General features: G+C 37.6%; 1 pseudogene; it reads right to left on the bottom strand.

Moving 5' to 3' along the window:
- Nucleotides 1-40: 40 nt before the first annotated feature.
- Nucleotides 41-12,164, bottom strand: LOC109085623 (annotated as a pseudogene).
- Nucleotides 12,165-13,052: the final 888 nt, after the last annotated feature.

The following is a 13,052-nucleotide window of genomic DNA, read 5'->3' as shown; positions in this document are numbered from 1 at the left end:
TAGTCTGTGAGAGTACATCAAAGGACAACTGCAAGATACGTAGTTCAAATGACTTTATTTGCTCCCAAAAGTACACCCATTTACCAAATGAGTTAAAAAGAACAAAAACAAAACTACACGTTCAAATGATATTAACCATAAACAAAGGGCTCCCCCAAAATGCACTAGGTGCAAGTTGTTTGTAACAATGAATATTGCTGATTTAAGTCCCACACAAGACACCATTCCTTCATACCAGCCCAATGATTTCATGACATGACCACTTATGATCACTTAACATGCCCTCCACTTAAAGAGAAAAAATGTATATTGAAAAACTTACAAAATAATAAACAGTATTAAAACTAGACATTTCATTGGCACAAAAGCTAAAATCTACAAGTTTATAAAAAGGGGTATTCAGGACCACCATAAGTGCAAAAATGCAGTTAAAACTGCATGCATTGATGTTGTTTCGTACGTGTATCCTGTGTTACAGCACAACTGATTACATTATATGGTCCCTAGATGGAAAAAGCTCATGATAAAGGTGTGACTTTAGAGTGTGATAAGGTGTGATTTCTAGAGAGACCGCAATCCAACCATGTGCTCAGAACACTATCTGCCCTGTGCACACGGAGGACTCTGTGGTTAAACCATGTGAGCACATGAGATTTTTATTCCCTCTACAGAGGAAGCACATGTAAACAATGTGCTGTGCACTAGCAAATCTACTAAAACAAATAAACAGGCATTTCGCACCATCTGCTACTGGCAGGATGAGCTCCAGTCTAAGAAAAGCAAATGGCACGCCGAAGCAGGCTTGTACCGATTACTATACGATCACACTGGAATGGCTCATGGGTTGATGTTTGCGAACAGCTATAATTGTACAATCATGCAGAGCTTATCTGCGCTGACAGTGTTTGAGGTAAAACTTGACAAAGTTCATCCTTTGAGCATTGAATATCTTTTAGAGTAAACAAGAACACACTGACGATACTTAATCATTCAAAAGGAACAATAAATAGAATGCAACAGGTCTTGTGTTGTCAGTTTTCACTGGATGTGGTGAGGAGGTCAGACAGGCCAAGGCAAGAACTATGGAGAAAGCAGAAAAAAAAAACTGCATAAAGGAGAATGAAAATGTTTCTGAGAAGATTTATGTTGGAAGGTTAAAGAGATACATACCACTAATAGCCTCTAGAGCAAAGTACTTCACATCCATATCTTGGTCTGTAGCTAGTTTCTCGAGGACTGGTTTAACCTCTGCCTGCAAAGCACTGTTGAATATATCATTGTTAGTATTGCTTATAGTTTGTTTGCTTATACCATTGAGAACAATAAGGTGTAGGCAGCTATTATTTAATAGCTGCTGTCCAAAACTGGTCTGATCTTCTGTAAGCACCTAGCCACCTGATCAGTGGACAGCTTGAGAACTACAGGCAACATGTGCTTGGTGGTGATTTCCTGTCCACATACTTCAGACAGAGCCTGACCCACATCCCCAAAAAATGGCTTTCAGTTATTCCCATTTTGCAACACCAGATACTGATGTAATGCCTTCCAACTGGAAGAACATTTAGTTTTTTTAGTCACCAGCCAGGGCATCCAGACTTACATTGATGCAGAAGAGACTGGTCATCCTGTGCAGGTAGTTGGAATCACTGGCCATGCCAAGGACTTTGGCCACAATGGTGTTCTGGGTCCAATCTGCTCCAAACTTCTCCACCAGCTTCATGAGGTTGCAGGTGGCAGCCTCTCGGATGGCACATACTGTAGAACAAGGCAAAGATACTAATGTTAATTCATATGCTAACATGAAGATCAAGACTGAAATAAAGATACAAACAGATTTAGATCCATGTAATTTTTCAAGCTACACCACCAGATTTACTGCCCACTGCAATACAACTTGAAAACATACATTCTTCCATATTACAAACAAGTTGTCACTTAGAGCAAAGTACAGAAAGAATGATTGTGTGTATTTTGTCCAAAAAAAAAAAAAAAAAAAAAAAAAAAAAAAAAAAAAAATTCTACACACTGGTATGAAAAATTGTTGGCCTCCTTCCTGATTTCTTATTTTTATGCATGGTTGTCACACTTTAATGTTTCAGATCAATAAATATTAGTAAAAGATAACACAAGTGAACATAACATGCAGTTTTTAAATGAAGGTTTTTATTATTAAGGGAAAACAAAATCCAAAACTACATAGCCCTGTGTGAAAGTGTTTGCCCCCTAAACATAATAACTGGTTGGGCCACCCTTAGCAGCAACAACTGCAATCAAGCGTTTGCGATAACTTGCAATGAGTCTGTTACAGCGCTGTGGAGGAATTTTGGTCCACTCATCTATGCAGAATTGTTGTAATTCAGCCACATTGGAGGGTTTTCGAGCATGGATCGCCTTTTCAAGGTCATGCCACAGCATCTCAATAGGATTCAGGTCAGGACTTTGACTAGGCCACTCCAAAGTCTTCCTTTTGTTTTTCTTCAGCCATTCAGAGGTGGATTGCTGGTGTGTTTTGGATCATTGTCCTGCTGCAGAACCAAAGTTCGCTTCAGCTTGAGGTCACGAACAGATGGCCGGACATTCTCCTTCAGGATTTTTTGGTGAACGGCAGAATTCATGGTTACATTTATCATAGCAAGTCTTCCAGGTCCTGGAGCAGCAAAACAGCCCCAGACCATCACACTATCAGCACCACATTTTACTGTTGGTATGATGTTCTTTTTCTGAAATGCGGTGTTACTTTTACGCCAGACGTAATGGGACACACACCTTCCAAAAAGTTAAACTTTTGTCTCATCAGTCAACAGAGTATTTTCCCAAAAGTCTTGGGGATCATCAAGATGTTTTCTGGCAAAACTGAGACAAGCCTTTATGTTTTTTTTTGCTCAGCAGCAGTTTTCGTCTTGGAACTCTGCCATGCAGACCATTTTTGCCCAGTCTCTTTCTTATGGTGGAGTCATGAACACTGACCTTAACTGAGGCAAGCAAGGCCTGCAGTTCTTTGGATGTTGTTGTGGGGTCTTTTGTGACCTCTTGGATGAGTCGTCGCTGTGCTCTTGGGGTAATTTTGGTCAGCCGGCCACTCCTGGGAAGGTTCTCCACTGTTCTATGTGCTCCTATAGCTCAAGTGGTAGAGCATTGCATTACGAAGCGCAAGGTTGGGGGTTCGATTCCCCGGGAACACATGATAGGTAAAAATTGATAGCCTGAATGCACTGTAAGTCGCTTTGGATAAAAGCGTCTGCTAAATGCATAAATTTAATTTAATTTCTATGTTTTTGCCATTTGTGAATAATGGCTCTCACTGTGGTTCGCTGGAGTCCCAAAGCTTTAGAAATGGCTTTATAAACTTTTCCAGACTGATGGATCTCAATTACTTTCTTTCTCATTTGTTTCTGATATTTCTTTGTATCTCAACATGATATCTACCTTTTGAGGATCTTTTGGTCTACTTCACTTTTTCCAGGCAGGTCCTATTTAAGAGATTTCTTGATTGCGAACAGGTGTGGCAGTAATCAGGCCTGGGTGTGGCTAGAGAAATTGAACCTAGGTGTGATAAACCACAGTTTTAACAGGGGGCAAACACTTCTTCACACAGGGCCATGTAGTTTTGGATTTTGTTTTCGCTTAATAATAAAAACCTTCATTTAAAAACTGCATGTTGTGTTTACTTGTGTTATCTCTGACTGATATTTAAATTTGTTTGATGATCTGAAACATTAAAAGTGTGACAAACATGCAAAAAAATAAGAAATCAGGAAGGGTCCAACACTTATTCATGCCAATGTGTGTATATATATATATATAAAATTATATAAAAAGAGAGAACAATCTGTAAATACTTTTTTTCTTTAATTGTTAATCTTCATCGCTCAAAAGTTGAAGGAATATCAGATATAGGTATACCACTGTTCTACTAACATGTTTGAAAAAATATCCAAGGCATTTCAACAAAAACTAAATTGTGTAGAGGCCCTTGCTTTGAATGACTACATTTCTTTTGTAATATTTACTTTGCTAGTTTCAGCTTTTGGTTTGTTTGAACAGATTTCAGGCATGAGAGGTGGACCCAAGCTGGGTTAGTCAACATTGTTTTGGTGCTCAGATTTACCTCCACAGATTACCTTCCACCTAAGTAAATATCTACAATCAGCCTGTGAAATTGTGCATCACAAATCCACTAAACAACAGACAAGCGGCTGTTCAAATCAGTCTGACGATGACATAACCCCCTTTTATCAAAAGGCTGGGAATTTGCCTGAGACAATCCTATTTAGAGTTTAAAATTCAAGACAAATCCTACCCTTAGTACTCAAAGTTTACAAAATAAAAAGCTGCACATCAGCCATAAAGTGATGAGCAGTTTCATGAAGTAAGTCAAGCTTTAAATGGGGATTATAAAACGCACATAAAATGAGACAATCCATTTGACACCATTTACCTCTTGCAGATGTGCCTGTGTGTATTTGTCAGAAAGATGATTCACATTTACACATGACAGACAGCCGAGCGCAACACCACTCCGGCTCTGAGCTCTTATGTAAGAGGACGGCACTGGCCCAGCAGCACAGAATATACAAGAACATTCCAGTGATGTAACCCATCTGGCCCTTTGTCTACAACTGTGTCAGAGTGTAATTGTGCGTCTGAGTGTGCTGAAAATCAGTGCAAAACACCTCAACAGCTGGATCCACTCAGCGCACGGTTCAAAGTGAGATCATAACTGTTCTGACAACCATTAAGTTGAAGATGTAGTAAGAGGCTCATCAATCTGAAACATTCATTACCACTGACATGCCAATCAAAGCAAGATCAGCAGGCAATTTACAAGTCGTATCTGTTCTACAAAAGTGGTGCCTGTAGAAAGCTGGATATTAGATATTGTGATGGCAAAACTGACTTTTCAGCAGCCATTACTCCAGTCTTGAGTGATCCTGAAGAAATCATTCAAAAATACCAACTTTGTGCTATTCTTCAGGATTCTTTGATGAATAGAAAGTTCAAAAGAACAGCATTTATTTGATATAAAATGAAATACAATTATTTTTAAAAAATGGCAAAAATAAAAATGTCTCTGTCACCTTTGATGCACCCTTACTGTATAAAAATAAGAGTAATTAAAAAAAAAATCTTACTGACCCCAATCTTTAGAACAGCAGTGTACATGTAATATGATTTTACTTATTATATAAAAAATATAATCTTGATCATTTGCTGTATTTACAGACTGTACTTATTTAGACTTAAAACGGATTTAGATATTTGTGCACTTTACCTTGTTAAAAGGAAGGTAAAATTGAGAGAAGAAGGAAAAAGCAATAGAGATGAAGAGAGGGAGAGCGTGCTAGAATTTTATCACTCTTGTAACTGGCCGATAGCAGAATCTTCCAGAGATGAATGCATGTTTCTCTTTCTCCTTTTGGGGAAGGAGTAGGACAGGACAGAGGGTGTCTTGGCTATGCTATCTTAAAATGTAAGCAAATGCATCTGCTTGAACTTATACAGTTTAAAAGTTCTGGTTCATTGTTGTCAATAACTCAATACATCTTTTTTTCTTACGGCACTTACGAAAACCTACCGTGATCAATGAGCCATGCCATGCACAGGGAATTCAACTTTTCATCGAAGAACTCCACTCCCTAGAAACAAAGTTGGAATATAGTTACACTCCATAGAGTTTAAAGGAATGATTCAACCATTTTTCCAAATCAGTCTGTCCTTTTTGGAGCGTAACAGGAGAGTTCACCCAAAAATTAAAATTCTATCAACATTTACTCACCCTCAAGTTATTCTAAACCTGTATGGGTTTCTTAGTTTATGCTGATCACAAATTGGAAGAATGTTGGTAATCAGCTGACAGCAACCATCGACTTGTAGTCAATAGCTACCATCCACTGTTCAGTTACCAACATTTTCCAAAATATCTTGTGTGTTCAACAGAAGAAAAAAATTCATACGGGTTTGGAACAACATGATGGTAAGAAAATGATGCCAATTTTTGGGTGGACTATCATTATCCATCCAGATACAAGTAATCGATCTTGAGTGAAGTAAAGACTCACCAGTTGGCCAGCCAGCAAAGGCATGTACTCAGCCAGCTCTACTATAGCTGGCAGCAAAGACTGAGAGAGCTACCGAATCCCAATCACCTAATTCACGCAGTCCAGATTTGAGATGATGTTCAGACGCACCTCGGGACACTACAGGAAAATACGGATTTTTTTTGTTTTAATATTCTTTTTTCTTTTTGATCAGATGCAGACCAGGACACTAAAGGAAAATAAAACATTTAGATTTAAAATTACATATATAGACATACACACAAACACTATATTAACATAAGGAATAACGTTAAGAAGTTTCAACACTGATGAAACTTTCAGAAAATGGCCAGAATATTAAATGTGTCATGGCCATTGTTTTTATACTATCAAAGCCCCCATAACAGCTTCCCAGAATGAACTTTACTGAAAGCAAAAGGTGTCCATCTTTATATTTCCCTTAAATGGCTCCAGAAGGACGCCACACTTATGTGATATTGTTACAGCGCACGCATACATGCTGCCAAATATTTGATGACTTGCTTGAGCAAGTACACTTTGGTGATGACTGACTAAAATCCAAACAACAAAGTTTGTTAGTCAAACAGAGCCGGACGGATAAGCAGCCAATGGAAATACACTCCAGGACAGAATTCACAGAATCAAACTCTTAACATTTTCTGATCTTGTGTTTGACAATTGAGAGGAGTCCAATAAAACAGAAGGGAACACAAACACTGGAGGAAAGAGTTTGGATGGACTTCGGTTTTGGCATGGTCTTGCTGAAATCTGAGGCCAAAGTTCAACTTCCTTTAAAAACAGTCTAAGAGTTTATTACTACAATCTAAAAGCTAATACGTCTCAGAGAGTAGTCATGGATAGGAGCCCAATCAAAGGAACATCCATCAAGGACTTCAATCAAGGACAATTTAGCAAACAGCACTTAAGCCCAACACAAGCTGACCTATCAGACCTGGAAAATGAACAGCTGTGTCTCTTCTCTAGTACAATCAGAAGGATCTTTGACCACAAGAGAAAGAGAGAGACTGGGCCGAGCTCCAGGTGGGTTACCTCGTCCTTCAGTTGGACCAGGAAAAGAGGCAGCAGATGTTCTACGGTGTTGTCCTTGCCCAAGATGGTAGACCGACCCATGATGACAGAAGCCAGGGCAGACTTTACATGCTGGTTTGTGTCAGACACCAGCTCCTGTTAAGGGAAGAGAAGGAGGCTTGAGGCCTTTGAAATCAAGCTATTCTTCTACAAGTAGCTATAATCAGAGACAAGGTGACTGAAGGACAGAGGAGGAAAACAAATGAATATACTACTGTACAACAACAACATAAAAAATATATACTGTATAAATAAAAGCTTACTGCTACAGTAGTTGTTACTATTATTATTCTTCATTGTTATTCATAGCAACAACAAAAACGGTAACAGAACAATATTTATTCTCAGTATTATCATTATTAAATAATGTATTACTATTACTAACAACATCCATAAAATATTATTATTAACAGCAGCAAAAACATTTCTTGTTAGTACTATAACTAACAACTACTCATTATTTTAATAATAACAATTATTATTATTATTATTATTATTATTATTATTATTGTTGTTGTTAATATTATCAGAAACAAGATATTTATTTTACTATTAATCGCAACTTCAATGACAAGACAATATTTACAATTATTATTATATAAATATTATCATCATCATCTTCATTATGTTAATATATATATATATATACACACACTGTAGTCAAATCAAAAATTATTTAGACACCAGATATAATTTTTGATATCTGTTTACTAGTGGGTGCAGGTCACTATAATCCATTTATGTAAGTGAGGATAGCAAAATAAAGCAAATTGTGACATATTATATCCAAAAATTCTTCATACAGTGGAATACCAGTAAAATTTATAAAAATTTGGGACCAAACTTCGACCTGACCATGTTTTGTTTCAGTGTTATTTGACATTTTCAGGATGAATTTGTTCTGACACAGTTTAACTCGAGTTCTGGTCATATTTTATTAACATTTTCTAAACTATAGCAAATAAACTGTGATGATGTGTGAAATGTTGAAGGTGTCTGAATAAATTTAGGTTTGACTATATATATGTAGTAAATAAGTAATTCTGTCAACTTTATAAACAACACAGCAACAAGCCACTCTAACAGCTCACCTACACTATTACTGAACAACTAAAATGTACAGTATGTAGAATAGTTTTGGAATCACCCCCATTACTGGGGTCTTTGAAGAAAGGCAGCATCTCAGCGAGGAAGGCGAGATCCATTCGAGCCTGAACACCTGGACGTTTATTTGCTTGTAAAATGCTGCAGAGGGTCTGAATTATCTTTGATCTGATGTTTCAGTGAACAGCTTGTATGTATAGGCTAACTGCCGATCATATCTGCTGACAAAGTAAGCAGAAAGCTGTTTGTATCTGTGAAGAATGATCCGCTTACATAAGCTTATTAACAGATATCAAACATCAAGTCATGAGACTCTCAGGCCACTCATGAGCAGAGAACACCTTATGAAGCTCAAGCAGGCGCACCGAAGGGCTCCACTGTTCAAAAATGCCTAATGAGAACTTCTGGGAAATATTCATATGTGATGCTGGTGGAGAATATTTCTGAAAACAATTCACTATTACAAAAAATTTTAAAAGGTAAAATAAATTGTGTTTCATTTTAATCAGCTGAAAGAGATGAAGCAAATTTGTTTAAAACAATTCTTAGATTCATTTGCGTTCCCATACTGCCTTTCTTACAAACTCTATTTAAAAGCAAAATATTTTTAGTAATACACATCTTTTAGACTTCCCATGGTTAATATGATGGCAAGCTGAGGCTATATACGGTAAAATTGGACTAAACTCTATTAATATAAAATGCCATTTCACTTCCTCTAGCACTATGATTCAGTCAGTTACAGCCATACATCAGGAAATAAAAATAATAGAAGTCTATTCCAAGGCTGATGCTTCAGTAAACCCACAGACAGACAGCTGGCCTGGGATCACTTACGGGTGTAACAGATAACAACAGTGACCCCTGCTGCCCATCACCTCAGAAAGGACAGTTCACCAACAAATTAACTCACCTGCTGATGATGTCCTAAATATGAGTGAACTCTGATAATCTGTCTGCATATATTTATGCATGTTTAATGCATGAGCTAGATTACTGCATGTGTATATGAAACAATGATTGTGTCATAAAGCTACCACTTGTTTAAGAAAACAACCAGACCTACTGCAAGGACTCTTGCAGAGACAACCTGGATACCTTCCCAGATATGATATCACATTATCAAAAACCAGCTTGAGTTTTTTTAAGTACCCCCTCCTGAGAACTTGGCTGGCACCATGCGACATAACTGTTCAGCCACACACAATTTCAGAAACAAGTGGGCAAGATTAAAATGTGTACCTTTACGCATGGCAAAATATGAGTCATGATGATGGTCTCCCTGCTGTCTTCAGGCAAACTTTCACAGAATACTGCAGAGATAAATAGGCCGGGGTGTTGTTGTGTGGCTGTTTTCATAGAGACATCAGACTTTGGGAGGCTGGCAGTGGGACACCTCACCTTTCACCTTGTTGGCAGCAGAAGCCCGGACCTCTGCCTCGCAGAACACCGGGACCAGATCATTCTTGGTGATCTCTGGGCCAACTGCTTTTTGCAACTTTACACAAACAGAAAAACAAGCAGAGTTCTTTCAGAGCCTCAGAGGCTATGTGGATAACAGGCAAATATGCGTTTCATAAGTACCCACTTCTGAGAGTTTGTCTGCCACCATGTAGCGCACCCTCCAGGACTTATCATCGGCGGCCTGACGTAAAATCTGAAACTTCTCTTCTGAAAGCCCAGGCAAAAAGAAAAAACAGTCTTTCTTTATGCAAATGTGTACCAGTGTACCTTCTCATCAGATGCTAGTGCTGTAAAGAGAGGAATGATGTCACTCTGCACATAGTCCAGCTCCAGAACCATCGCAACCTAGCTTAGAGGCGGCAGCTCGACGCCCCATGGGAGTGTCGTCCGAAAAAATTGTGCGGAAGTGCCTGTGAAGACACCCGTAACATTAAATACTGAACATGAGCGCAGTGATCAAGGAGCTTTCAGAAGTGTACGTCATGACTTCAACGGATTTCTGCTTTAACAGTACTGGTCACACGTGGGTAGCAGACGCTCAGGAGGTGAACCAGTCCCCGCTGGCCAAACGCTTCACAAGTGGTACAAAATACACCTCTAGGTCTACGGGGGAATGTTCCGGAGAGATCTTTCACAGAGACTCCACGGCCTTGTCCCACACAACCGTTTCCTCCACTGTGACCAAACTCTCCAGGGGAGGCTGAGGAGAAAAAAATCAGTGCAAGATGAAAACACATAGAGAGGTGTCTCAACTTCAGATAAATATCTGTTAATATCTGATCTGATCATTTTTCGTAACCAGATTCCTCGCCTTTAATGACTTATTAAGAGACAGTGCACAAACTCTGGGCCTCCAACCAGTACAGTGAAGCTCCCGAGCTGCTGGCATCAAAGGGGTGGTTGATTATGATTTCACTTTTTGAACTTTAGTGAGTTTGTAATGCTGCTATTAGAGCATAAACAATGTCTGCAAAGTTACGACGCTCAAAGTTCAATGCAATAGGAGATATTTTCTTTTAAAGAAATCACTGTTTAAGGACTACAAAAAAAACGGCTGGTAGGGACTACAATGAGCTTCTTTCTGACCCCTAACCCAGATGTTTATGTTATATTCTGAGGGAGGGGCTTCATACCAGGAACTGACAAGAATGGAAACATCTGTGTAGACTAAAGGTAAAATATGTGAAAATGTGTGAAAAGTGTGACAGACTAAGATCTTTGAAAGAACAACAAATGGTCAATAAAAAACAGTATGACAATTAAAAAAAAAAAAAAAAATTCTCTTGCCACATATTTCATCACACTGAGTTGTTCAAATTATTTTTGGACGTCACAATAGTTTCATAAAAAAAAAAAAAAAAAAAAAAAAAAATAAAACCTAATTAATATACCAAAAGAAATCGCAGTATGATTCGCAGGGCTCAATGTGTGTATGCATTACAGCGGAGTTAAATGAAAATTCACCCCATCTGTTTTCCAAATGCATGTTATTAGTCATAATGTCTTGATCTTCTGATGAAACAACAGACTCTGGTGACATATCCAGGACTTCTCCAATCTTTTGTCCACTTAAACCCCACCTATTTCTTACAATCAATGGCAAGCTTGCATTCACATACAACAGTCTCAATACAATCGACAATCAGTGAACTGAACCAAGTCCTGCCCTACATTATTATTTTTTTAATAATCAATTTCATTCAGATGTACATCACAATACGGAAAAAATCTGTCTCTAATTTAGTTTCATGACTTTAGCCTTTGCTGCAAAACTTAATCATTTACATTAAAAAAACAATACATTAATTAAAAATATTTTCAATAATACAACAAATTGCACTAAATAAATGTTTTCAAATATTAAAATGAAAATTAATTGACAGGCCAGGTAAATATCTGAACTACTAGTCTAACTAGCACAAAAATAACATGTTGATGAGCCATGATTAACAAACGAAAGCTAAGATCCATTTAACAATTCATTGGTTTCATTAATCCAGATGGTGGGATTTCTTACCAATAAGGAAGGGCAGCAGTTCAGTCCGTGTTCTTTCCACTTTCAGTGCAAGAGCAACAGTGGACAACTTCTTAATACTGAGGATGTGCACATTATAACATTAACGTTAATAGTCACACACAAAAAAAGATGCAAACCTGTTACTGTTACGTTTCTTTGCTTTATGCATAAAAATCCAGGTCAGTGGCTCTCATACATGGTGCTGGAGGACAGCTGAGTAAGTTAACTCTTCTTAACTTAACACACATCATTAGTAGAGGCTTCGAAACTTTACCTGGGTGTGTCAGACATCTTCATTCCTCAATTCATCGATTAAAACCGCGATGGGATAAAGCGAATCGTCTCCTCTGCTCCTGACATTGATGATCCACTACACTGCAGAGCAGTTGTGTTGTGCTTGTGCCGCTCGATTTCCGCTCGACGCGCGGGCTGATGGGAAAACACCCGACAAATTTAAAGTCCGGTTACAAATCATAACAATGCATGTAAAAATAAATAGCACAAATATATATATATATATATATATAGCATAAAAGGATGAATTGGTTTAATAAAAAAAAAAATATATATATATATAGAACTAATCAGTTATAAATTGTGGGAGGGGGAGGGGGTTGAATAGAGGTTTTGGATTTATGGGTAAAATAAGCACTTTCAGACATGAATTTTATATAAAGTCATACCTAAAACGTACATTTTGAAATCAGTGTACATAAACTCACATTCATGTGGTAGTTGTAGTCACGTAGAAACGATACACAAATACAAAGCAGCTTTGAAATTCAAGTTTGAGGAATAAAAATGACCAGCTTACTGGCGGGAAAGATTCAGAACACTTGGAATGTAGCACATGAGTCATACTGTAGTATTTTTTAGAATGCTTTTATTGTGGTTTTGCATACTTTTGAGGTTTGAAGACACTCCAGTTCCAGTTCCCATTCATCCAAGCGACCACTAAAAAAAATGTGGTGCCGCACAGAGGAAAGAAAATAATGACGAGTTTGGAATGAAATGATGGTGAGTAAATGATGACAGAAAATGATAAAGGATTTTAATTTTGGTACTGATTGAAAGGTCTAGATATATTCTTCAGTATTGCTGTATTATTATTATTATTATTATTATTATTATTTTGAAAACAAACATATTAAGAGTTATTTATTTATAGAAAAATAACATCAGGAATTCTTTATTTTGACACAGTTCTATTATTTCTGTTCATTCCAAGGATATCAAAAGAGAAATAATATTAAATATCCACATTCTGTTTAGTTCGGTATATGACCCTAAAGAGCATGCAGAGAGTGGCTGTCAGCTGT

The sequence above is a fragment of the Cyprinus carpio genome, chromosome A15, assembly GCF_018340385.1.
Source record: "Cyprinus carpio isolate SPL01 chromosome A15, ASM1834038v1, whole genome shotgun sequence".
NCBI classification, from domain to species: domain Eukaryota; kingdom Metazoa; phylum Chordata; class Actinopteri; order Cypriniformes; family Cyprinidae; genus Cyprinus; species Cyprinus carpio.
The sequence above is the reverse complement of the archived record's forward strand: the minus strand, read 5'-3'. Positions and strand labels throughout refer to the sequence as shown.